Genomic DNA, 24578 nt, shown 5'->3' on the forward strand with positions numbered 1-24578 from the left:
TTTAAGTATGAAGTATTTTTCTTTTGATCAAAAAAATGCCTTGTTTATCAAAGTTGTTGAATGGAAAAGTTGTGCTGTAAAAACCAACAATCCCTTCATACTTTCATACTTTTCATACTTTCATTCTTTCATACTTCAAAGAGAGAATTGGATTGGACGTTGAGGGTCACAGGCAAAGACATTTATCCTTAGCACACTAAGAGAAATGATGCCTAAGTAATTGAATATAAGGATAGACATGTCCTACTAGAAAAAACAGATATGATGATAAAATAGGGACAGATTATATCGTTCAGTGTAGCCATTCCCCTTGTGATATATTTTAACAAACCAAGAAAACAGGAATTAAATCAAGAGGCTACCAAGCAATAAGAGTATGTATTGAGGAGATGGAACATCAATTTAGAAATGTTCTCATACCTGTAAATCAGTGTATGTATATGTTTTTTGTTTTGTTTGTTTGGATAGAGTGGAGAGGTATTAGAACGCTTGTCAGTTTTTATTACTGTATGTGCCCCTGTAAGGGAGATTCACCCTCTCTATTTGTCCTGTTTCCTTTTATCATTTGAAAGTCAAAGTAAAAGAAAATCCCAAATGTGGGGTTGTCCCCAGAAAAGTAATAGAGGGGAAATCTTCCAATTGGGACACTAGTTCTGGTGACATTGGGGCCCCCAGGGAATCCCCTTAATTTCCAGGGACTTCCTCTCACTTCCTGTTTGGCTGTGGCACGGAAAGTGAAGATAAATTTTGTCAATGGGACACTGGGATGGCGTAAAAAAATCAGGTGTTATAATATTATATAATGGTAACTTTAAAGCAGTTCTTCACTCTGAAGAAAAGTAAAAGTCACCAGCTACTGTAGCGGACTGTAGCTGCTGACTTTTAAAAACAGGACAATTGCCTGTCCAAGGATCCTCACCTGGTCCAGTTTTTTTTCGGTCTTCGGGAGCCCGCCTCCCGACATGTTTAGTATAGGGAAGCCGGCTGTAACTCAGAGTCATAAAGCTTCATAGACGGCTTCCCACTGCACATGTCTGAGCTGTGCTGAACTGTGAATGGTCTGCAGCTTGCAGTCACTAAAAAGTGACTCCAGTGCTCTTCCTTCACCAATATGCACTTACCATAGTGCCATTGAAAAACAGCATTAAATGTTAATCAAAACTAGAGAGATTCCCAGCAGTCTGTCGATCAATCCTCTAGAGAGCTAGTTCTCAAGCCAGGGGAACCCTAGCCAGAAAATGCTCACCACACGGAGCCCAAAAAAGCAGTATATAATTTAGTATATTTATTAGGATATATTGCAAAAACAGCTAGTAAAACATTCCATATGGTTTACACCACAGTATAAAACAAACGGCCGGACTTACAATGATGGCCACATGTTTATATTGTTAAACTGAGAAGTGTCACCTTCAGAGGACTTTCTCATTTATTATTTCCTGAACTTTGTAGACTTTTTAATACAGGTTCTCCTCACTTAACCAGGTTGTTAAACAAATTGGTCGTTAACCGAGGTGTCACAAGTAATCAATATTTTATGCATTCTTAAGGCTTCGTGTACATGGGATGTTTTTATAACCTCTCCTGAGCGATTTAACTTGACAGATAAAAAACCCAAAGTAAAAGAGGGAAAATCTTCCAATGGGTAGACTAGTTCTGGTGAACCAGGATGCCCCAAAGATATTGCCTTAATTAGCAAAGATTTCCTTTTTTGAATATGGGACAGGAGGTGAAGGGAAATCTCCCCAATGGGACAAAAATTGCAAAAAGAAACCTTAAAGGGGTTGGAAAAAAGGTTTTGCCTATAGTGCTACTTTAATATAATTACTCTTTCTTTTAACAATTGTTGAAAAATAATCACTATGTGAAGCACTGTGAAGGAGGAAGCAGTGCCGGCAAATGTAATAACTATGACTGCCTAAGTGGATATATTATTAAAAATAATACATGAAAACAATGTCTTTAAATACAGTAATGCGTTTTTTGATAAGACGATTTACACAAAGCTGTCTCTTCTATGTGTTAATCTAAAAAAAAAAATCTAAAAAAATACATTCAGTTTACGTAAAATGGCTTTTTTCTTTTAATTATATTTCTTTTGCATCTGGCAATCTCTAACTTATTGTTGAACATCTGCTGCTCATTCTGGTGATGGAGCTGCTTTTTTGGTTGCTTTAAGTTTTTGCACAGAAGTAAGTGGCAGATGTTGGTGGAAAAACAAAGGGCAGAAGTCTCAAGCATATCTCTAAATGCAATGTTGCTTAAAGTATGACACCATTCTTTTTACCTATTTTGGTTGGGGAGCAGCAGCGCAGATGTAAAAAGCCACATTTTCATTTGGGGTTTACGACTATTACTTACGACTTATTTCTCACTTATCACTGAGATCGTTTTAAGGACATTTTTTTAAAGGTGGAATGGATGGTATTATTCAAAGGGTTAAAAAAATACATCTTTTTCACATTATTAGGAAAGTATATTTGCAAATTCTTTAACTTTCCAGTCTCCTAGTTGTACAAAGCAGGGAGATACATTTTGCTGGCTTCATAAGCTAACGGTAGAACGTTACACAGTTGTATTAATCGAACATGGAAGATTGTGCCGTTCTGCTGTCTACATCAAAGGGTTATAGGATAAAATCCTTTCCACATTCCTACGCACGATAGGATCGCCAGAGGACAACGGTCTGAAGGACCGTTTTCATCAGTCCAAACCGATCGTGTGTAGGCCCCATAGGTTATTTAACCTTCGGTCAAAAAAATGAGAACTTGCTTTAAAATTTAACCGATGGATGCCTAACCAATAGGTCAAAACTAAATTTGTAAAGTCGGTACAACGTTAGGTACCACCGTAACAATATTTTATGGGATAATTCCCACAAAGTGGCGCTCTTGGACGCCAAAAAAGTACTACAAATAGCTTTTTGCCATTGATTATCGGTGAACGTTGCTTCCAGGTCTCACTCCCACGCTTCAATGTTTGTAGCTCTAATGAATATGTTTTTATTATTTAAAAGGTTATAAAACAAGGAAATCCCCTTGATATTGGTTGTGGGATTAGTAAGGTAAAGCGTTGCACGCCAAGGTAGCATTGTAGAAGTCTGAGATGTATTCTGGAGAAAGTGAGCTATCTGAAGGTACCTATAGTGGTCATTAGTGTCTAAGCCGTACTCTAATGTTTTGAGTGAGGGACCTACCATCATGTCCTACACCACCCTGATGCCCTTAGTAATCCAGTGTGAAATGTGAAGGTCTGGAATGATCAGTGGTAAGCTTGATATGGTGAGTGGCAAGGGTTTGATAACCTGATCTATACAAGTTTGAGACGTACACATCTTCCAAGCTTGTATTGTAGCTTCCGTTGTGGGATAAAGATGTTTATGAGCTAGCGTAAGTAATTTACTTGATAGTAATATGTCGGATAGATTATTAACAGGGACCTGCGATTCCTTAAGATCTAGCCATCTAGGATTGTGCAACTTGGAAAACCATACTCTGGCCTGAGACAGAATCAAGGCCGCGTGGTAGTCTTTCAGAAGTACATGGCCAACCCCTCCAGCTTTCTCAGCCGCTATCAGCTTTTTAAAGGCACACTTTGCTTTCTTACCTTGCCGCAGAAATTTATTCAATAGGGCTTGGGCTTTCGAAAAGTAAGAGTTAGGACTGGAATTGGTAATGTTCGAAAAAGATATAGCAGTTGCGGCAGGACTATCATCTTAAATGCCGCTAAGCAGCCTGACCAGAGCAATTCAACTTTAGAAATCTCCTGTAGTGCCCTAATCATAGTGCTAAGGAACGGGGTGTAATTAGCTGTGAGCAGGTCTTCAGAGGTAGCTGTGAGGGTTATCCCCAGGTACTTTATCCCACTATCTTTCCAGGAGTAAGGAAACCGAGAACTGAGCCTTCTCCTCAGAGGAGGGTCAATGCCTATTCCCATTATGTAAGATTTGTTTTCATTGACCTTGTAATAGGATAACTCAGGGGTTGACAAATTTGCTTGGAATCTATGAGCCAGCTAAAAAAGTTAGGAGCCAGAAAACGCGCCCCGTCCCGACGAGCTTGCGCGCAGAAGCGAACACATACGTGAGCAGCGCCCGCATATCTAAACGGTGTTCAAACCACACATGTGAGGTATCACCGCGATTGGTAGAGTGAGAGCAATAATTCTAGCCCTAGACCTCCTCTGTAACTCAAAACATGCAACCTGTAGATTTTTTTAAACATCGCCTATGAAGATTTGTCGGCATTCCACGAGCGGACGCAATTTTGAAGCGTGACATGTTGGGTATGAATTTACTCGGCGTAACATTATCTTTCATAATATTTAAAAAAAAATGGGGATAACTTTACTGTTGTCTTATTTTTTTATTAAAAAAAGTGTAATTTTTTCCCAAAAAAGTGTGCTTGTAAGACCGCTGCGCAAATACGGCGTGACAAAGTATTGCAATGATCGCCATTTTATTCTCCAGGGTGTTAGGATAACAAATATATATAATGTTTGGGGGTTCTAATTAGAGGGCAGAAGATGGCAGTGAAAATAGTGAACAATTACATTAGAATTGCTGTTTAACTTGTAATACCAATGGCCACCACCAGATGGCGCCAGCTTACACATCTGGTGGTAATAACTTGTAATACCAACGGCTCACCACCAGCTCATTTTGCCCCCCTTCCAAGCCAAGTCGCCAGGACCCTATTTCTAGTCGCCATGGCGACCTGGCGCCCGGGATTTGTCGAGCCCTGGGATAACTTATTGAATAATTCCAAAGCTAAATGGGCTGAAGCCAGGGAAGTCTCTACATCAGTGAGGATCATAATGATGTTGTCCGCAAACAGACTGATAGTATGAGTAGAGTTGGGTACAGGGAAACCTCTGATGCCAGGGTGAGAGCGAATATAAATTGCAAGGGGCTCCATTAACAAATTTAAAATTAAAGGAGACAAGGGACACCCTTGTCTGGTACCATTTGAGATGTCAAATGGCTTGGACAAGACTCCCAAAGTAAGTACTTGGGCAGAGGGCTTAGAATACAGAGCTAGAATCGCAAACAAGATGGGGCCGGAGAAACCGAACCTCTCAAGTACTTGGGCCATATATTGCCAGTGGATATGGTCAAAGGCCTTCTCTGCGTCCAAAGCTAACAGCAGAGAAGGCCTTTTGTGCAAGTTGGCCAAATGTATTATATTTGTCAGTCTGCGAGTGGCATCAGAGGTCTGACGGCCCTTGGTAAACCCTGTCTGATCCGGGTGGATAAGAAGAGGGAGAATATCCAATAGGCGGGCTGCTATAAGTTTGGCATAAACCTTTAAATCGATATTAAGCAGTGAGATCGGCCTAAAGTTTGGGGGAGAGGATGGATCCTTCCCTGGCTTCGGGAGAGTCACGATAATAGCATTTAACATTTCAGGAGGGAATGTGGCTAAGGCAGCGGTAGCATTAAAAGTGTTTTCCAAATAAGGGGACAAAATTAGATTAAAGGTTTTATAATAGTCTCCGGTAAAACCGCCTGGAATCTATAATTTTATGGATTTCTTCCCTACTAAAAGGCTGATTACATTTTTGTAATTGTTCGTGTGAGATGGTGGGTATGCTTAATTTTTGCAGAAATTGGCTGATAGCGTCAGGGTTGGGTTGGTAATTGTCAGCATCATCCTTTAAATTATACAAGGTATTATAATAGTGGCTGAAAGCATCAGCTATGTCTTGGGGGTGATAAAGCTTATTATTACTAAGAGGGTGGATAATATATGGTATCTTGGTTTTATACCTCAGTCCCCTCACTCTGTGCACTAAGGCCCCGTACACACGAGAGGATCTATCCGCTGGAATTGATCTGCGGATCAGTTCCAGCGGATAGATCCGCTGGTGTGTACAACCCAGCGGATCTTTTTCCGCGGATTTATTTCGGGCCGACCGATTTCCAGCGGATAAAAATTTCTTGGCATGCTAAGAAATCTATCCGCTGGAATCGGCTCCAGCGGATCGATCCGGTGGTCTGTACAGATTCGACACATGCGTGGATATCCTTATATGACAGCGTCGCGCCGTCGCCGCGATGATGACGCGGCGACGGCGCGACACGTCACCGCGGACGGAATTCCGCAGGGATTTTGATCTCCTGGTTAGTACAACCAGGAGATCAAAATCCGCCAGAGGATTTATCCGCGGATACGATCCGGAGGACCGTTTCCGCGGATAAATCCTCTCGTGTGTACCCAGCATAAGAGTTTTCCTGCTTTATTACCTGTGGCGTAGTAAGACATTTTTAATCTTCGGGACGATTTTTCAAAACTTTCTAATAAGAGGAGTCTAAGGTCATATCTCAATTGGTTTAGTTTTCGTGAGATTGCAGGGGAAGGGTTCTGTTTGTTGCTCGATTCTAGTTTAAAAATGTAATTTGTTAACTCTTTTACTCGTTGCTGCCGCTGCCTCTTGGCCCTCGCCCCCAGTTGTATGAGAATGCCCCTAATGTACGCCTTATGGGCATTCCACAATACAAATTGGTCCTGTACAGAGTGAGCATTGTTACTGAAAAAACTCTTTCAGATGAGATTCAATATGATTCCTGGCATCTATCTGCTGCAGCAAGTATGAGTTCAACCTCCACATTGAAGTCGTGGTGCTAGTTGCAGAGTCCTCTAAAGAGAGGGTGATGGAAGCGTGGTCTGACCAGGTTATGGAGTTAATGGAAGCGGCTGTTACTTTAGAAAGTGTGGATTGGTCCACCAGGAATAGGTCAATTCGGGAGTAAGCTCCGTGCGGCAAAGAAAAAAAGGTAAAGTCTTTTTCGCCTGCATGAAGGCACCTCCAGGCATCAAATAAGTCTCTATTATGGATTGAAGACGAAAGGGAAGGACTTGTGCATTTGACACCTGAGGATGAGTCCATACTTGGGTCAGGTGTTGCGTTGAAATCACCACACAGAACCAGCCGACCCTTTTGGAGGTTATTTACCTTGTGCATCAGTTTGTGGAAAAATCGAACCTGGTGCTGATTTGGAGAGTAGACATTTTTTTTTTTAACAAAAGGTTGTTTATTGATGTAAACAGACAGAGTAATCAGCAGTAAATGCAGCATTGCACACAAGATAAGGCATAATGAATTAACAAAGAAGACGAACGTCCCTGCAAGGAGCGCACCCCCCTGCCCTACACATAATGATAGAAATCGCAAAAGAAGAGAATAAACAAAAAGGGGGGGGGAAAGCTCAAATAGTACCAGGGAAACGAAGAGTATCAGATCACAGGTTGGGCATGCAGTACATGGTGAAGCTGACATTAAACCTACCATTTACTGTAGTACCCCTCCCTCCTCCCCACACAAAAAAAAACACATATGACGGGAGTGACAGCTGCGTGCCATAGTTCACACTGTAGACGGGTCTAGTGTCTCCTTCCAGGGCAAATGGGAAGACCTCCACCACCGCACCACGGAACAAGCATCCAGGGGAATAGGAGATGGGCGGAGGCAGAGGGGGGGGGGAGAGAGAGGCCCTGCCATCAGACCCCAGGAGAATCTTGACTCAGGCTACCACCCCAGTGTGTCCCCACGTGGCTCCACCTACACCCAGCCCCAGGGTTCGCGAGGGTTACCAGGCCATCTCAAGCCACCACCCACTAATCCAGCTCCAGCCTCTCAGCCTTCACCCAGGCCGCCCAAATTTTATCAAATTTCCCAGGACAGTTGCGACCCAGATATGTGAGTTTGTACAGGGGAAGGGCCGCATTAATCAATGCTCGCCATTGCTGCACCGAGGGGGGAGGGACCTCCTTCCATTTTAGCAGGATTGCTTTCCTGGCATAGAAAGCTGCGAAAAAAATAAACAGTTTCTTGGCTTGAGTACCGGGTAGTGTGTCAACTATATCCAAGAGCAACGGCAAGGGATCACAGGGTACACTTATCTTACTCACGGATTGAATCACCTTCACTACCCCCTGCCAGTAGGTTTGCAACGCGGGACACGACCAGACTACATGAAAAAATGAGCCCTCCTCTGCGCTACATCTTGGGCAGGAAGGACTCCGCTGCGGGAATATTTTTGCCAGGCGCTGGGGGGAGAAATAGGCCCTGTGCAAGAATTTAAGTTGGATAAACCTATCCCTGGCAGACACCACCAGTGTAAGATATTGTTGTATCCCTTCTTCCCAATCGTCATCAGCCAGCACCAGGATATCCGCCTGCCAGACCGAGTACAGCTGAGAGACCTTAGAGGTGTCCAGGCCCACCAATAGCGAGTATAGGGCAGACAAGGGCTTAGTCTCGTCCGACTCACTCAGCAAGCGTTCCACCCCCGTAGTCTCCAGCACCACCAGCCCAGGGAATTGTGAACCAAAGGCGTGACGCAGCTGAAGGAACCGAAAGAACATCTGGTTCGTCAGTCCCTTTCTCTGCTTCAACTCATCAAAGGTGAGTAGTCTGCCCGCCGGGGCTATGTCCACCAGCGTCTTAACCTCAAATCGGGCCCACAGAGCCGGGTCAGGTATGGACTGAAAGTGCGAGAGACGCGGGTTCCCCCACAGCGGCGTACGCGGGGACCAGCGACCGGTGCTCTGAACCCTGGTCCTAACAGCCTCCCACACCCTCAGGGTAGTCTTCATAGAAGGGGTAACCGCGGGACTAGACCTGGGGCCCCTGTGAATAAGATTGCGGAGTTCAGAGTAAGATCCCAGAAGCGCAGCCTCCAGAGTAGCCGCCGGGTTGGCCGGCTCCTCCGAAAGCCACCACCTGAGCGTGACAAGGACAGCAGCCCAGTAGTACTTCTGGAAGCATGGCAGAGCCAGACCGCCCAGAGTGACCGGTAGCTGCAGGGTAGACCTGGCTATTCTAAGGGTTCCCCCGTTCCAGACGAAGGACGTGATTAAGGAGTCCAATTTCCTAAAAAAGGTGTTGGGAATGGGGACGGGTGTCTGTCTAAAGATATAGAGAAACTTCGGCAGAACGGTCATCTTGACCAAATTGACCCTCCCAACCGGGGTAAGGGGCAGTGTCTTCCAAGCAGCGCACCTCTGAGTCAGGAGGGACAAGACCGGGGTCAGGTTAAGGGGGGTGAACTGCTTAAGGTCCCTATGTATCTCCACACCCAGATACCTGAACTGTGTTACCTATCGCAAAGGAATACCTGTTGGGACCACCGTCTCCGATGTCTGGAGGGCGAAAACGACCGATTTCCCCCAATTGATGCGGACGCCTGAGAATCTGCCAAATGTGTCGATAAGCTCCAGGGCGGCTCCAAGAGAGCGAGAGGCATCCCGCATGTACAACAGCGTATCGTCCGCGTATAGGGAGATTTTTTCTTGGATCGAGCCTATAGGGATACCGCGCACCGCCGGGGAGGAGCGAAGGAGAATCGCCATGGGCTCAATAGCCAGAGCAAAAAGGCCGGAAGACAATGGGCACCCCTGCCTCGTGCCCCTGTGCAGACGAAAAGGCTGGGAAAGAGTCGACCCGGTGCGAACCCTAGCAGTGGGCGCCCTGTAGAGAGCCTGTACCCACGATACAAACCTGGGACCAAAGCCGAACCGACGCAGGACCTCCCATAGATATGACCACTCGACAGAGTCAAAAGCTTTTTCCGCATCCAGGGAGACCACCACGTCGGACTCGGCCAGGGCCCCCCGAGCCCCCAGCACCGTGTACAGTCTACGGAGGTTTATATCCGTACCCTTCCCGGGCATGAAACCGGTCTGGTCCTCATGCACCAAGGACAGTATGACCGAGTTCAAACGTCTGGCCAGAACTTTAGTGAGGATTTTAGCATCTGCGTTCAAAAGCGAAATAGGCCTTGTGATGCATTTGCCTATATGTCTCAGTTTAATTCTCCCTGCTTGCCCTGTGTGATTCTGTCCTCGGCTAACATGTTATTGACGTGCTAATGTCCCCTCACTATTTCTAAAGGTTAATTGATCTATTGTGTTGTGTGAAGGAGATCTGTGTTTAAGTGGCTTGTGTTAATTATTCTGATTGCTCCATTGTGGTAATTATCTCTCTATATGCGGGGTCGAGCGGTCTAGTTAATGTATTCAGTACAACTAGTAATCAGCGTCATTGATGTCATTGTCTAAAGAAAATGTGTTTTCAGCATCGGCTCCGTCGTGTCTGTCTAATCATCTGTATGGAAGCCCCAGTGTGAGGGGGGCGGAGATTTGTCATTGTAACAGTTTTGGAAATTACATATAAGCTGTGTGATATAACATTAAAGTCTGTCTTGTTCTAGCAGTAAGCCTGGACTAATGTGTGGCTTAATGGGCGATCTCAGGAATATTCCTCCTAGTGGAATATTGGGTGATGTTCTTATGGAAGAAGGGAATCTTTGACGGGGATATCATACCAATACCGTTACAATTGGTTGGCAGCAGCGGGATTTTCCCTTCTACTCTCCTTTACACCCGGATTCCAAGCAGACACTGGAAGAACTACTGGAAGTTCGTGGAAGGATTGCTAGCAACAAAACCAAGCGGGTCATCATAGCAGAATTAATGGAGCTAGACCAGGAGGACGGGATTGCAGCAACGCCAGCAGTACAAGAGATGGAGACACCAGTGATTCAGGAGGAGGAATCGCCAGCCAACAAGCTAATGAGAGAGAAGCTAGCTTGGTTTGGTCCGAACCCAACGCCGGATGTGGTGCTGAAAGTGATGGACCTGTTAGTAAACGCAGAGCTACAGAAGGATAAACAAATAAGAGATGCAGAACTACAGAAGGCTAAACAAATAAGAGACGCAGAACTACAGTTAAAACTGGCAGCAGTCCAACAAGCAGCCGCACATTCTCCAAACAGTGAGTACAGCACAGCAGACGCAAGGAAGATTCCGTTTAGCGCTTTTAAAGCTTTTGATGAAAAGGACTGTGAAATTGATAACTACCTGGCAGATTTTGAGCGACAATGTAACCTGCACCAAATAGCTAGAGGAGAGTGGGTTGCAATATTGTCAGGCAAACTGTCAGGCAAAGCTTCTGATGCTTTCCGGACCGTGCCAGATCAGGATATCCATAGCTACGCCCGGGTTAAAGAAGCGCTCCTAGCTCGTTATGCAGTAACCCCAGAGTCCCACCGACAGAAGTTCAGGGACTCACGCAAAACCACAAAAGACTCTTACGCGGAATGGGCATGCCAGTTGTCCCTGTCGGCCTCTAACTGGGTTAACAGCAGCCAGGCCACCACCGCAGAGGACATTTTGCAACTAATGCTCCTGGAGCAATTTTTCAATCGCATCCAGACGGATGTCAAAGATTGGGTGAGAGATCGCAGGCCCATGACTCTACCAGAGGCCGCGAAGTTGGCGGATGAATATGCGGATACTCGCAAGACAAACCAGGTCACACCACGGGTACAACCTCCACGACCAACGGCGCCCTCACACCCACCAGCCGCTAGATACCAACCGCCTAACAGACCGATGACATCTAGCCCTCGCTATCCACGCCAGGAGGACAACGAACAACGCTGCTTCCGGTGCAAACAGCTGGGTCACTTCAAGCAGAATTGCCCCATGAACGACAACACCAGGTCAAATTGGTCTCAACCTGGGTACCGCCCACCAGCAGCAGCCCATTGTGTAGACTCGGCTTGGGATCTCCAGGAGCTGGGTCCGGAAGAACCATTGGACACCATTTACGAAGTCCTCACGGTACAATCTGGTATTACGGACAACAGGGAACACCATTGTCAGCTGGTCATGGGCGACAGCCATGAGCCGGAGGGGCCCTGGAGGGAGCTGGGCAGAAAGAGGCACCGCCGGCTACCCCCCAGGAAGAAGAGGTCCTGGAAGCCGTATAACAAGCTGACCTGGGAGGAGAAGAAGCGACTGGAGGAGAGGGAGTCGCAGCGGGCGTCCCAGATGCGGGCCGAGATGTTCGCCAAGGGCCCACCGGTGGCCCCTTACACCACCACCCAGTTCCTGATGATGAAGGACCACGTGGAGAGCCTGCAGGACATGAGCAAGCAGGAGCTGATCCGTGAGTACATGGAGCTGGAGGAGTGCATAAGCCGCATGGAGGAGGAGGAGAACAACCACCTGAGGTCACAGCAGGCTGACCCCCCCAGGCTCCATGAACTGGAGATGGAGCTGGAGAAGCTCAAAGAGGAGAACTGGCGGCTGCGGAGGGAGCAGAGGGTGGCTGACCCTATGGGGCCCTGATTCCCCCCCCCCCGAACTCTGAGCACCGGTGCTACAGCATTTCAACAAATATAACTTTTTCTTTTTATGAATCGCCTGTGACTGTCACTTCAGAGCCATAACCTGCCCCTCCCATAGCGGGACACCTAGATGGCGGCGCACAGACCCATTCGCCGTCTTCACACTGACTTCTGGTGACTCTGCAGATCGCACAAAGACTTGGGGACTGACCGGCGTGTGATCTGACGACCCGGTGGCATACCTGAGTCTGAAGCAGTTGCCAAGGGAGGTCAGTCACGCCAAACGGAGTTAACCTCGGACTAAAAGCTCTGAACCCGTCAACCCTACTGGACCAGGGAAGGTCCAACCGGGTTTGCCGTAGCAGGGAGAAAAAGGGGGGCCATTGTGATGCATTTGCCTATATGTCTCAGTTTAATTCTCCCTGCTTGCCCTGTGTGATTCTGTCCTCGGCTAACATGTTATTGACGTGCTAATGTCCCCTCACTATTTCTAAAGGTTAATTGATCTATTGTGTTGTGTGAAGGAGATCTGTGTTTAAGTGGCTTGTGTTAATTATTCTGATTGCTCCATTGTGGTAATTATCTCTCTATATGCGGGGTCGAGCGGTCTAGTTAATGTATTCAGTACAACTAGTAATCAGCGTCATTGATGTCATTGTCTAAAGAAAATGTGTTTTTAGCATCGGCTCCGTCGTGTCTGTCTAATCATCTGTATGGAAGCCCCAGTGTGAGGGGGGCGGAGATTTGTCATTGTAACAGTTTTGGAAATTACATATAAGCTGTGTGATATAACATTAAAGTCTGTCTTGTTCTAGCAGTAAGCCTGGACTAATGTGTGGCTTAATGGGCGATCTCAGGAATATTCCTCCTAGTGGAATATTGGGTGATGTTCTTATGGAAGAAGGGAATCTTTGACGGGGATATCATACCAATACCGTTACAGGCCTGTAGGAGGCACACAACTCGGGGTCCTTGCCTGGTTTGGGGATCACTACGATGACGGCCTCCGCCATAGAGGGAGGGAGGTCGCCATCCTTAAGAGATGCGACTACCATAGCATGAAGCCTGGGGGACAGTAGCTCCCCATGCTCCTTATAGAATTCCGGGGGAAGGCCGTCCACCCCCGGGGTCTTCCCCGCCTGCAATTCCCCCAAGGCCTGTTGCACCTCCTCAAGGGTAATTCCACTGTCCAGGTAGGTACGGGCCTCATCTGAGAGGCTCGGGAAGGTCAGTTGCCCCAAAAAGGAGTCCAGCTCCTCTCCCGTGTAGTCCACCCTAGATGAGTACATCGTCCCGTAATAGGAGGCAAAGCACGTATTGATAGGCCCTGGGTCCACCTCAACCATCCCATTTGCGTTTTTAATCCTAGCAATTGTAGTAACGGGCTGTTGCTCCTTAGCCAGCCAGGCCAAGAGGCATCCCGTCTTCTCCCCCTGCTCAAAGATGCGCTGTGTTTGGGCCAACTGTATATTTCCCGCTTTGGCCACCCGGAGAAGCATAGTCTCACGGTAGGCCGTCTGCATATATGCATATGTGACAGGGTTTTGGGTAACAATATATTGTTTTTCTAACTCCTGGGCTTTAGCCTCAGCCTCCTCCAAACAAATAGTGGCAGCTCTACGTTCCCTAGAGATGATAGCTTGGTAGCATCCCCGCATGAACGCCTTAAAAGCATCCCACCTGTTGCCTACCTCCGTGGAATCCTCATTGTCCCTCCAAAACTCAGGAACATGTCCGGGGATCTCCGCCACCACCCTCTCATCCGAGATCCAGTAGCGAGAAAGTCGCCACAGTTTCTCCGATGGGGGCGTTTGGGTCCGCAGTTCAAGAAGCACAGGGGCGTGATCCGAAATACCCCTGGGGAGTATCTGCACCTTACTAACCCTCGAGAGCATTCCCCCACTAACATAAACTAAATCTATCCTAGACATAGCTCTGTAGGAGGTGGAGTGACACGTGTAGGCTCTGTCGACTGGGTATTTCCAGCACCACACATCCGTCGGGCCATAGAGTGAGGCCCAGCGCTGCAGGGGAGAGTCAGTGGCCGCGTCGGACGACAGCCTGTCCAGGGACAGGTTTGGAACCATGTTAAAGTCCCCTGCGATAATAATATTGTCAGTGGGATAAGTGGCTAATATAGGGATCAGGGATTTTAAGAGTGATACCGTTGCCGGTGGCGGAATGTATAAGCCCATAATTAGCATTTCAACCGTGTCCACCACAGCATGGAGGAGCACGTATTTGCCCTCGGGTCTAGCCTAACGTCTAGAAGGGAGTAGGATAGGGACTTGTGTATCAGTACACTAACCCCCCTGGCGTAGTTGGAGTACGTAGCATGGTAAGAGTGACCTATCCACTGCTTTCTTAAGCCCAGAATCTTACGTCCCGTCAGGTGAGTCTCCTGGAGGAGGCATATATGTGTAGCATATTTCTTAAGGTAGGCCATGACCAGCGACCTCTTTATTTTATCATTGAGCCCGCGGACATTCCACGAGATTAGCCTAATGGGAGCCATTGAAATCCTATCAACTCAGGGCAGTTAGAACCATGACCGTGGAGCTACCGCGAGGAAGGGCACCCCACCGACCACACACAAATATTCACCTCAAAAGCATTAGGCACCCAGCCCGGCCGCCAGAAACAGGACGGGCTAGGTGTCCAAGGCAACATACTGCATGCATTAGTCTGGCAAGAAATTTGGCAACTTATAAGAGCATCAAACAAAAATGAAAAAAACCTGAAAACAAAACAGAACCTCCCCTCCCCCCCACCCCGCACGCCCAGAAAAAGTACCGGGGTGCTTAGTCCCCGAACCAACCCCATCAAACCGTAGGAAGGTCTCCTATGGGAGCAACTGGCAAGGAAACCAGACCAGAGGTACCAGAAGAGCAAACATCCGGCTCAGCAATTCCCTCAGGAGAGGACCCCACCCCCCAGACCCATACATATCGCCGGGTAACATTGGATCCACCCATAACACATTGGTTCACATTTAGTCAGCTTAAACAAAACAAACTATAAAACTTAAAGCATAGAAAAGTTCACCTAGTCCTAGCTAGGGGCACATACTTGAACAATATAACGTTACAGGCCCAGACCCGGTCATCAGCAGGCCCGGGAGCCTGGGTCAGACCCGGGTTGTTCCCCCTCAGGGCCCCCCATGCATCAGCCAACACTCGTTCCCGAGCCACCCCCATGTCCCCCATCCTCAGGTGTACCCCTAGGAAACCTGGAGTCAAGCTGGTGAGCCACAGAAAGTGCCAGACGGCGTCCATGTGTAGCGTTTGTGTCGGGTCACCAGGCGGGACAAGCAGAAAAAGCGAAGGGGAAAGGAATGGCGGGGGCAGGGGGCCAAATACTCCATCAACATAGAGGCACAGTCCTGCCCTCCCATCCATGTGGCTCTTGGCAAAGGGAGCAACGTTCAGGTGCAGCCACTCAGAAAATAGAAAAGGGGGAAATATACATGGAGCCGGGGGGGGGGGGGGCAAAACAGCAAGCAATATAGTTACCGATGCCTGGGCAGAGTGTCCAACCAGTGTGAGGCATCTTCCGGTGATGTGAAGTAGCGGGTAGATTCGCCATCGATGACCCTCAGGCGCGCTGGGAACAGCATGCTGTACTTCAGGCCCTTGGCGCGGAGCAATCCCTTGACATGATCGAATGTCCTGCGTAGCCTTTGGGTGTCCAGAGAATAGTCAGGGAACATCATAAGCCGCGTGTTGTCAAAGCGGAGCTCCCCCACTCGTCTGGCCTCCCTCAAAGCCAGATCCCTGTCACGGAAGTTGAGCAGGCAAAAAATAAACGTGCGCGGGGGGGGGCCCAGGTATGGCACGGCCCGGCGGCATCCTATGGGCCCTCTCCACCACGAAGTGCGGGGAGAATTGGGCCTGCGGCAGTAGGTTCCGGAGCAGGGTTTCAGTAAACTGCGTCGGGTCTTGGCCCTCAGCCCCCTCCAGGAGACCGAAAACCCTAAGGTTATTCCTCCTGCTACGGTTCTCACTATCTTCTGCCCGTGACTCCAGGGCCTTCACTCTCACCTGCAGGGTGTGTATGGAGGCCCGCTGGTCCCGGATGGAATCCTCCGCGTCTCCAACCCGCCGCTCAGCCTCCCCCAGCCGCTCCCGTATGTCATCAAGGTCCCTCCGAAGGAGCCCGAGATCCAGCTGTACGGTGTCGATCTTACCCGTAAGGGTGGTCTGACATCCCTGGATTGTCAGCATAAGAGCCTGGAAGCGGTCCTCCTCCGATGCATTCGCCGGGGAAGGCGGCGTCTGGGACGCCATGTGCGCGCGGCCTACAGGAGTCAGCGGCGGCCTCGGCAGGGGACTCGATTTGGTCGTGGCGCCTCCTTTTCGTCCAGGGCCGGACTTGCCCTTACGCATACGCGAGAGCCCCCGGTGTCGGTCAGGGTGAAAAGTAGAGGTGGATCCTGCGGGTTAGCGGGGAATTAGGTCCCGAAGAGCGGAGCTCCTCTAGCACACGCCCGCTCAAGTCGCCATCTTGGCCACGCCCATGGAGAGTAGACATTTACAACAGTGTATGTGGTGGAATTGAGGTCACACACTAGGATGAGGTAACGCCCCCTGGGATCTGGCACAACCTCATGGAGCGTAAATGCCACCGTATCTCCTACAGCTGTAAGGACCCCTTTTGTTTTGTTTTGTTATGAGCATTAGCCGAGAAAACATGGGGAAAGCTTTTATGGGAGGGGATGAGGCAGAAAAGTGTGTTTCCTGGACACAAACGATGTCTGCTTTGTTGGATAGAGCTTCCTTCCACATAGACTTTCTCTTAACTGGATGGTTAATAGAAAGAATTTTCAAACCCATTTTGGAGGTATCTGTGTGTTTGATGAAGATGCACAGAGTGATGGCATAATTGAGGCAAAGACGTGTAGTGAACACCATGTGTCAGAAGGTACTTTGCGATGTACTCACTGTTGGTTGAGGGTGAGGAGATCATCCAAGTTACCGTGAAAGGCCCAAGTAGACCGATTCCTACTTCGGATGCTGTGTGAAAAGATCTTTTCCATGGATAGGTGCTGAGTGCAAGGCTGAAACAACATTCAGGAACGAGGAGACCGGAATATAGGAACACAAAAACAGAGAGAAAAATTGAACAACCATATAACTGGCATAGTACCAACAAAATCAAGGATTGGCCCTTGAGATTAACACTTGAAAACAGAGTACCCGTATCCAGCAGTAAGCTGCTCCAGTTAGGAAAGGGGTAAGTCCAAGCCTATAGGCTCTCCTATCCGCCTTTCAGGGAATAGTAATAGGTACGATGCCATTCCGGGTTTAATTATGTGATTTGGCATTTTTATTGGTGACTTTTTTCCACTCAGGCTCATGCTGTTTCCCAGGTCTGGTGGTGTTTTGGGCAACTGTGTCCTCAGGAAGCATCTTCCATTCCTCTAGCAGAGAGATGCCATTTTCCAGCCACTCAACAATGTGCGTGCGGCCATCCCTCGTGATAGACAATTTAGTAGGATAACCCCACCTGTATACAATATTGTGGTTTCTGAGAACCTTTGTGATGGTGTTTTAAGTTTTTCCTTCTTTGCAAGGTGTATTGGGACAGGTCAGCAAAAAACTGAAGGTTTTGGTATTTTGAGGGAACTTGCTCTTTTTTGTGCATTGCCGCCATCAACTGCTCTTTTGCGTGATAGAAATGGAGACGGAGGATTATGTCTCTGGGCACCTGCTCGGGCAGGTAGGACGGTTTAGGCAACCAATGCATCCTGTCAATAGTGATCTCTATGTCAGAGAGGTCAGGGAGGAGCGACCTGAACAAGAATGAGGCAAAAGTGCGCAAGTCCGACTGCTGGACAGATTCAGGGACCCCTCTAATTTTCAAATTATTTCTGCTGCTTCTGTCCTCAATGTCTGCGAGCTTAGCCTTTATCCACTCTGAATCCCACTCTCTCTCCTCGTTAGAATCTACCAGATCATTAATGGTGGTGGCATACTCCCCCATTTTATGCTCAATGTGTTCCACTCTGGCCTCCACCGCCTGTATGTCGTAATGGAATTTGTGCATACATTGCATCATGTCAGACTGCAGTGAACTGCGCAGGGACAATAGCATATCCTTCAGAACAGTGTCCATCACAGGTTGGTGAGCTGTGGGGAAGGATTCAATAGAGTCAGGGAGCTCACGTGTGTCATCCCCAGAGTCAGTGACAGGGCTTGCAGCATGGACAGATCTCCCACTATCCATCCTGAATTTTGCTTTGGCCGGGCTGCCAGAGGCAGGAGAGGGAGAGAGAGACCGTGGGCTGTCATGGGAGCCTTTGTCCCGAGCCATCCTGCCCGACACAGAAGAGTTGCCTTGCGGCCTGGCTACAGGGGTGGATGATGACCCGGCGCCATCTTGCCTACCTCCATGCTGCTGCGGTGAGAAGTCTGTCAACCGCTGCGGCTTCCTCAGTTCCTTCCTCTTCCTGGACATGATTGCAGGCTGTCCCAGGGCCAGATCGCCTGAAGGAACGGGTGAGAAAGATCACCGGTATGTGCCGCTTTATTCCCGGTATAGCAGGAGCTCTGGATCTATGCTGCCATCCGGCTCCTTAGCAAGCCACGTCCCCTGGATTGCAAACTTCTTGATAATGTTGCGCACTATGGACAAAGGCAAATCTAGATCTCTGGAGATGGACTTGAAACCTTGAGATTGTTGATATTTTTCCACAATTTTGGTTCTCAAGTACTCAGACAGTTCTCTTCTCTTTCTGTTGTCCATGCTTAGTGTGGCACACACAGACACACAATGCAAAGACTAAGTAAACTTCTCTCCTTTTTATCTGGTTTCAAGTGTGATTTTTATGTTGCCCACATCTGTTACTTGCCCCAGGTGAGTTTAAAGGAGTATCACATGCTTGAAACAATCTTATTTATCCACAATTTTGAAAGGGTGCCAAGAATTTTGACCAGCCCATTTTTGGAGTTTTGTGTGACATTATGTCCAATTTGCTTTTTTTCCTCCTTTTTTTTGTTTTGTTCCAATATACAAAAAGGGAATAAACATGTGTATAGCAAAACATGTGGTACCGCAATACTTTTCTGTAAGAAATACTTGCTTTTCTGGATACATTTCTGGTGTGCCAACAATTTCGGCCATGACTGTACATTACATAGAAACTGCTGTTACCAGTGTGAAGACATCCGCTCAGGGATTGGAAATGGCATTTTGCCCTGAACACACTTACTCTGTGATGACCATAAACAGAACCATGTTTACAATATATCTTATAACCAAAGGGAGTACCTAAGGAGGGAGTAAAATGAATACAAGTCAACTTAATATTCAAATCTATTATATGCTTATGTAAGGAGTGCCACTATCACTTAAAGAGCAATGTGCTTATTGTGAATATACACTATATTACCAAAAGTATTGGAACGCCTGCCTTTACACGCACATGAATTTAATGGCATCCCAGTCTAGTCTGTAGGGTTCAATACTGAGTTGGCCCACCCTTTGCAGCTATAACAGCTTCAACTCTTTTGAGAAAGCTGTCCACAAGGTTTAGGAGTGTGTCTATGGGAATGTTTGACCATCCTTCCAGAAGTGCATTTGTGAGGTCAGGCACTGATGTTGGACTAGAAGGCCTGGCTTGCAGTCTCTGCTTTAATTCATCCCAAAGGTGTTCTATCAGGTTGAGGTCAGGACTATGTGAAGGCCAGTCAAGTTTCTCCACCCCAAACTCGCTCATTCATGTCTTTATGGACCTTGCTTGTACACTTGTGCGCAGTCATGTCCACATCCCCAAACTGTTCCCACAAAGTTAAGAGCATAAAATTGTCCAAAATGTTTTGGTATGCTGGTGCCTTAAGAGTTCGCTTAACTAGAAATAAGGGGCCAAGCCCAACCCCTAAAAGCCATTCCCACACCAAAATCCCCCCTCCCTCAAATGAATTGGACCAGTGCACAAGGATTGGCACCCAATCTTATTTCCTCAGTTCTCATATAAGCAAGGATGATACCCACTTTGGCCCACCCTCTGCCCACAGGACATGCCTGTAGGCTCCTGGGATATGTCACATGTCCCAGGAGGCTACAGGACCAGTTCCACAGCACCACGTAATTCTGCCCATGCACAGTGGGGAGCCGACTTTGATTATTCAGGAAGTCACCATTGGCAATATCCAAATTAAAATCTAGCCCTGGTTAAAGACCAAATTTAGGCTGGGTTCGTACTAGAACACGCAGCGGCTCACAGCAGAAGTCCACTGCATCTCCATTCACCGTTTCAGGTCCAATTTCAGCTCGAATTTTGAGCTGAAAAATGGACCAAAACTAGCACAGGGCTCCTGTGCAATTCGCACTGTAGCCGCTGCTGAGATGTGTGAACCGGCTCCAGAGAGAGACGGTCACAATCTCCTACTAAGCGAATTGGATGCCGGGAAACCCGTATGCAATTCGCATAAGTGTGAACCAAGCATCAATGTACGTTGATATTATGAAATATAATTCTGGGGTTGCAAAGGTGCTGCCATTACCACAGTCATTGTTCTATAATTTATAGTCACTGTGCTGCCTTCATCAGTCAATTTATTTACATTTGTGTTTATTGTGTATATAGTTTAATTTGGTCTACTGTTATGCTGCCACTTTTTGTCCAATGTGTTTAGGTACACTAAGGGGTTGATGTACTAAAACTGGAGAGTGCAAAACCTGGTACAGATTGCTATATAAACCAATCGGCTTGCAGGCTTTTTTGTTAAAGCTTAAAGGGGTTGTAAAGGTCTGTCTTTTATTTTCTAAATTGGTTCCTTTAAGCTAGTGCATTGTTGGTTCACTTACCTTTTCCTTTGATTTCCCTTCTAATTTCTCACTTCCTGTTTCTCTTCAGTAAGCTTTCCACCATCATCCGAGCGGTGGAAAGCCATTTAGAACAGCTTACTGAACACCTTACTGAGGAGGAACAGGAAGTGAGAACAAAGACAAAGAAAACAAAGAAAAAAAACATCTAGAAGGGAAATTGAAGGAAAAGGTAAGTGAACCAACAATGCTCTAGCTTAAAGTAACCTATTTAGAAAATAAAAAACAAACCTTTACAACCCCTTTAATTTGTCACTCTTCAGCTTTAGTAAATCAACCCCTTTACGTCTCGTCTGTGATGTAATTTCCTCCTTCTATAGTGTTAGTTCCTGTTTCTTCTATTCCACTGAGCTATCATCTATACAGCTACCTGATTCTTTCTACCTGCATACAATAAATCATATTCGTGAATATAAATTGCGGTTGATTATTTGACCATAAAATCTGCTTATTGCCACACTGATCAGGTTGGCATGGAGGTCTTGGGTAATGAAAAATTGCTGTAACAGAAGTTAAAGGCAGAATAGTAACTATAAAGAGAAAATAATTTAATTTAAGACATAAATTTGATATTGAATGGCACATAATTTTCTATGGATCTATGATTATTTATCTATGATTAATTATCTATGACTGAGATAAGTAATAGTTGGCATCAGATATTCTAAATACAGGGGGCCGGAACAGAAAGAGTTACTCAGACTCAGGTGATGCCTGGATGAGGGACTGGTTGGTGTCCCATCAGGTGCTGAGGACAGAAGGTACAACATCTTGGAGCAAAATAATAATAAATTGCTGTGACAAACCCATTGATGGACATACTGGGCCAGATTCAGAAAGATCAGGCGGATCTTTCTGCTGGCGTAACGTATCTCCATTACGCCGCTGTAACTTTGGGCGCAAGTTCTGTATTCAGAAAGAACTTGCACCCATAGTTACGGCGGCGTAACGTATGTGTTGTGGCGTAAGGCCGCGTAATTCAAATGGGGATGTTGGGGGCGTGTTTTATTTAAATTTGGCTTGACCCCGCGTATTTTACGTTTTTTTTTAACGGCGCATGCGCCGTTCGTGAAAACATCCCAGTGTGCATGCTCGAAAATCCGCCGCAAAACGTCATTGCTTTCGACGTGAACGTAAATTACGTCCAGCCGTATTTGCGAATGATTTACGCAAACGACATAAAAATTTCAAAACTCGGCGCGGGAACGACGGCCATACTTAACATAGGAAACGCCGCACATACCCCTCATATAGCAGGGGTAACTTTACGCCGGAAAAAGCCGAACGCAAACGACGTAAAAAAAAAGCGCCGGGCGGTCGTTCATTTCTGAATTAAACGTAAATAGTAATTTGCATATTCCTCGAATTCCCCGCCACCTAGCGGCCAGCCAGAAATTGCAGCCTAAGATACGACGGTGTAAGACACTTACACCTGTCGGATCTTAGGGATATCTATGCGTAACTGATTCTCTGAATCAGGCGCATAGATACGACTGACCCCACTCGGAGATACGACGGCGTATCAGGAGATACGCCGTCGTATCTCTTTTCTGAATCTGGCCCACTGTTGTCACATTCTACACAGATGTAGTGGTCTTAAAAAGCAAAATCCTTTGAACTGATACATGGGATTTTAATTAGCCAAGTACGATGTATACCAGGTAAACCTACTCAACCCCATAAAATGCTGCCTTCTGTAAAGAAAACCTTTGCCCAAACCATTGTGTAGATACAAGAAAATGCCTGGCTTTAGTTATTGAGTCTATATCAGCATGCTAACACTGTACTTACATAATCATTAAACAATTCAATGACACAACATACAATTACTTGTTACAGAACCATGTTTTATAAGCTTGTTAAACAAATTCCTAATTAACAGTTAATCTTGTGTTTTGATTGTCTTTGTCAGAATTAGGCTTTGTTTTTTACAGAGGCGCAACATGCTACCAGCACCATTACATCAGGTAATATATTCAACACTGATAGTTGTAACAAACAGTTACTGCGCTTTTAAATGAAGTCACATATTGAGATGCGACCTGCCCAAAGGCGCTTCTATCTCCCTACAGATCACCTATGTGCATAAACATGAACGAGAGAGTCTCCATTGTTAGCATCTTACCTTTTTAAGGCTCGACCCCGTTGGACAGCTGACAGCCTACAGATGACATTGCAGCCTGATGATGACAGTGTACCTCTGTTTAGTACCGTAGCTGTCAGATACAAATATAGAATAAAAAAACAAAAAATTACATGCTTCTTCCATAAAAAAATGTTGACAGCACAGATAAACAATTAGTATTCTTATTCTTCTAGAAGGCCAGTAATCGCAGCCATTATATTATTCTCATTTTTTGTAAAGCCAAACCTTTCTTTGACACAGATGACCTTCAAGACTTGAACAAGTGTTCCCATTATTAAAAAAAAATAAAAAAAGTGTATATAACAGTATATTATTAAAAACTATCAACAAATGCTGTATTCCATGCTGTTCATAGTCAATATGAGATTTGTTTTCTGTATTCTGCAAAAAAAAACTAGTTGCTCCTGCTGTTCTCTGTCTCCCCCCTCCTGTCCATGTCTCCAGTGTAGTTAGAGATTATGCAGAGCAGTGTTGGCAGATCGTGCACATGCTCAGTTTTCAGTGTATTTCTACCCTGAGCATTTCTTCCCTATCACATCTGAGTCACACATGTGGTTGTATACAGAGTGGTAAATGACTGCCCACTCCCTTCCTCTTCCCCCATGCCCACTAACCAGCTAAACACAATGGGGGTGAGATATTACATCTTCATTGATGGAGACTTAACCTCCCTGTTATTCTAAAGCCTAGTACACAATGCTAGTTTTTTTTGCATTCAACCCAGCAGGCTGAAAGGAAAAAAAAACTGACAGCTCAGGTCGGAGCTGCTGTACTAACAATCCAATGTTAGTACATTGATCTCCACTGCTGTTCTTATGTGTTCTGACAGGGGAGCGCCCCCCTCCGCCAGAACACTCTGGTCAGCGCTCTCAGCCACTGGCTTGTTTGTCCCAAAAATACAAATTTCAGTATTATTGGTAACAACAACATTTTTGGACAAATAAGTTGGCACATAGGTGATATATAAAAAGTTGTTTGGTCCACTAGGCATAAAGAACCTTTAGTCCTAAAGTCTCCTTACCTAATTTTATACAAAAATGGCTTCATCCACAGTAAACTATGGAATTATGGTCAGCCATTTTCCACAATAGAGTAGAGCTGCAGGAGTTTTTGAAAAATGAGAATCACAGTTTTTTTGCTTAGAATAAAGATCTCACAGCGTAACATCATCTTTCACATTATACCAAAAAATTGGGCCAACTTTGATCAACAATCAGCTCAACCCGGGTATGCCGCCTTATGAAGTGATCCATCTAGTGGTGAGAGCGGAGATTGTTTCCGACAGAATTATTTATTGAAACGCCTATGTTTAGCATTTGTCAGTGCAATTATAGGGGGGTTACCTCTCTTTTTATTAAATACATTTATAGTGTTTATGGAATTATGCTATGTGTACTTGCATTCCTCTTGTCATGAGTGACACATAGATGGATAGACCTGTTCCAAGAAAGGATTTTTCCTATGGGCTTA

General features: G+C 46.3%; 1 protein-coding gene across 2 annotated transcripts in view; it reads left to right on the forward strand.

The window, feature by feature from the left end:
- The window catches only part of DHRSX (dehydrogenase/reductase X-linked), a 631492-nt gene that overhangs the window by 203101 nt on the left and 403813 nt on the right, over positions 1-24578 (forward strand). The window lies entirely within an intron of this gene.

Source organism: Rana temporaria, chromosome 2 (genome assembly GCF_905171775.1).
Source record: "Rana temporaria chromosome 2, aRanTem1.1, whole genome shotgun sequence".
Classification (NCBI taxonomy): domain Eukaryota; kingdom Metazoa; phylum Chordata; class Amphibia; order Anura; family Ranidae; genus Rana; species Rana temporaria.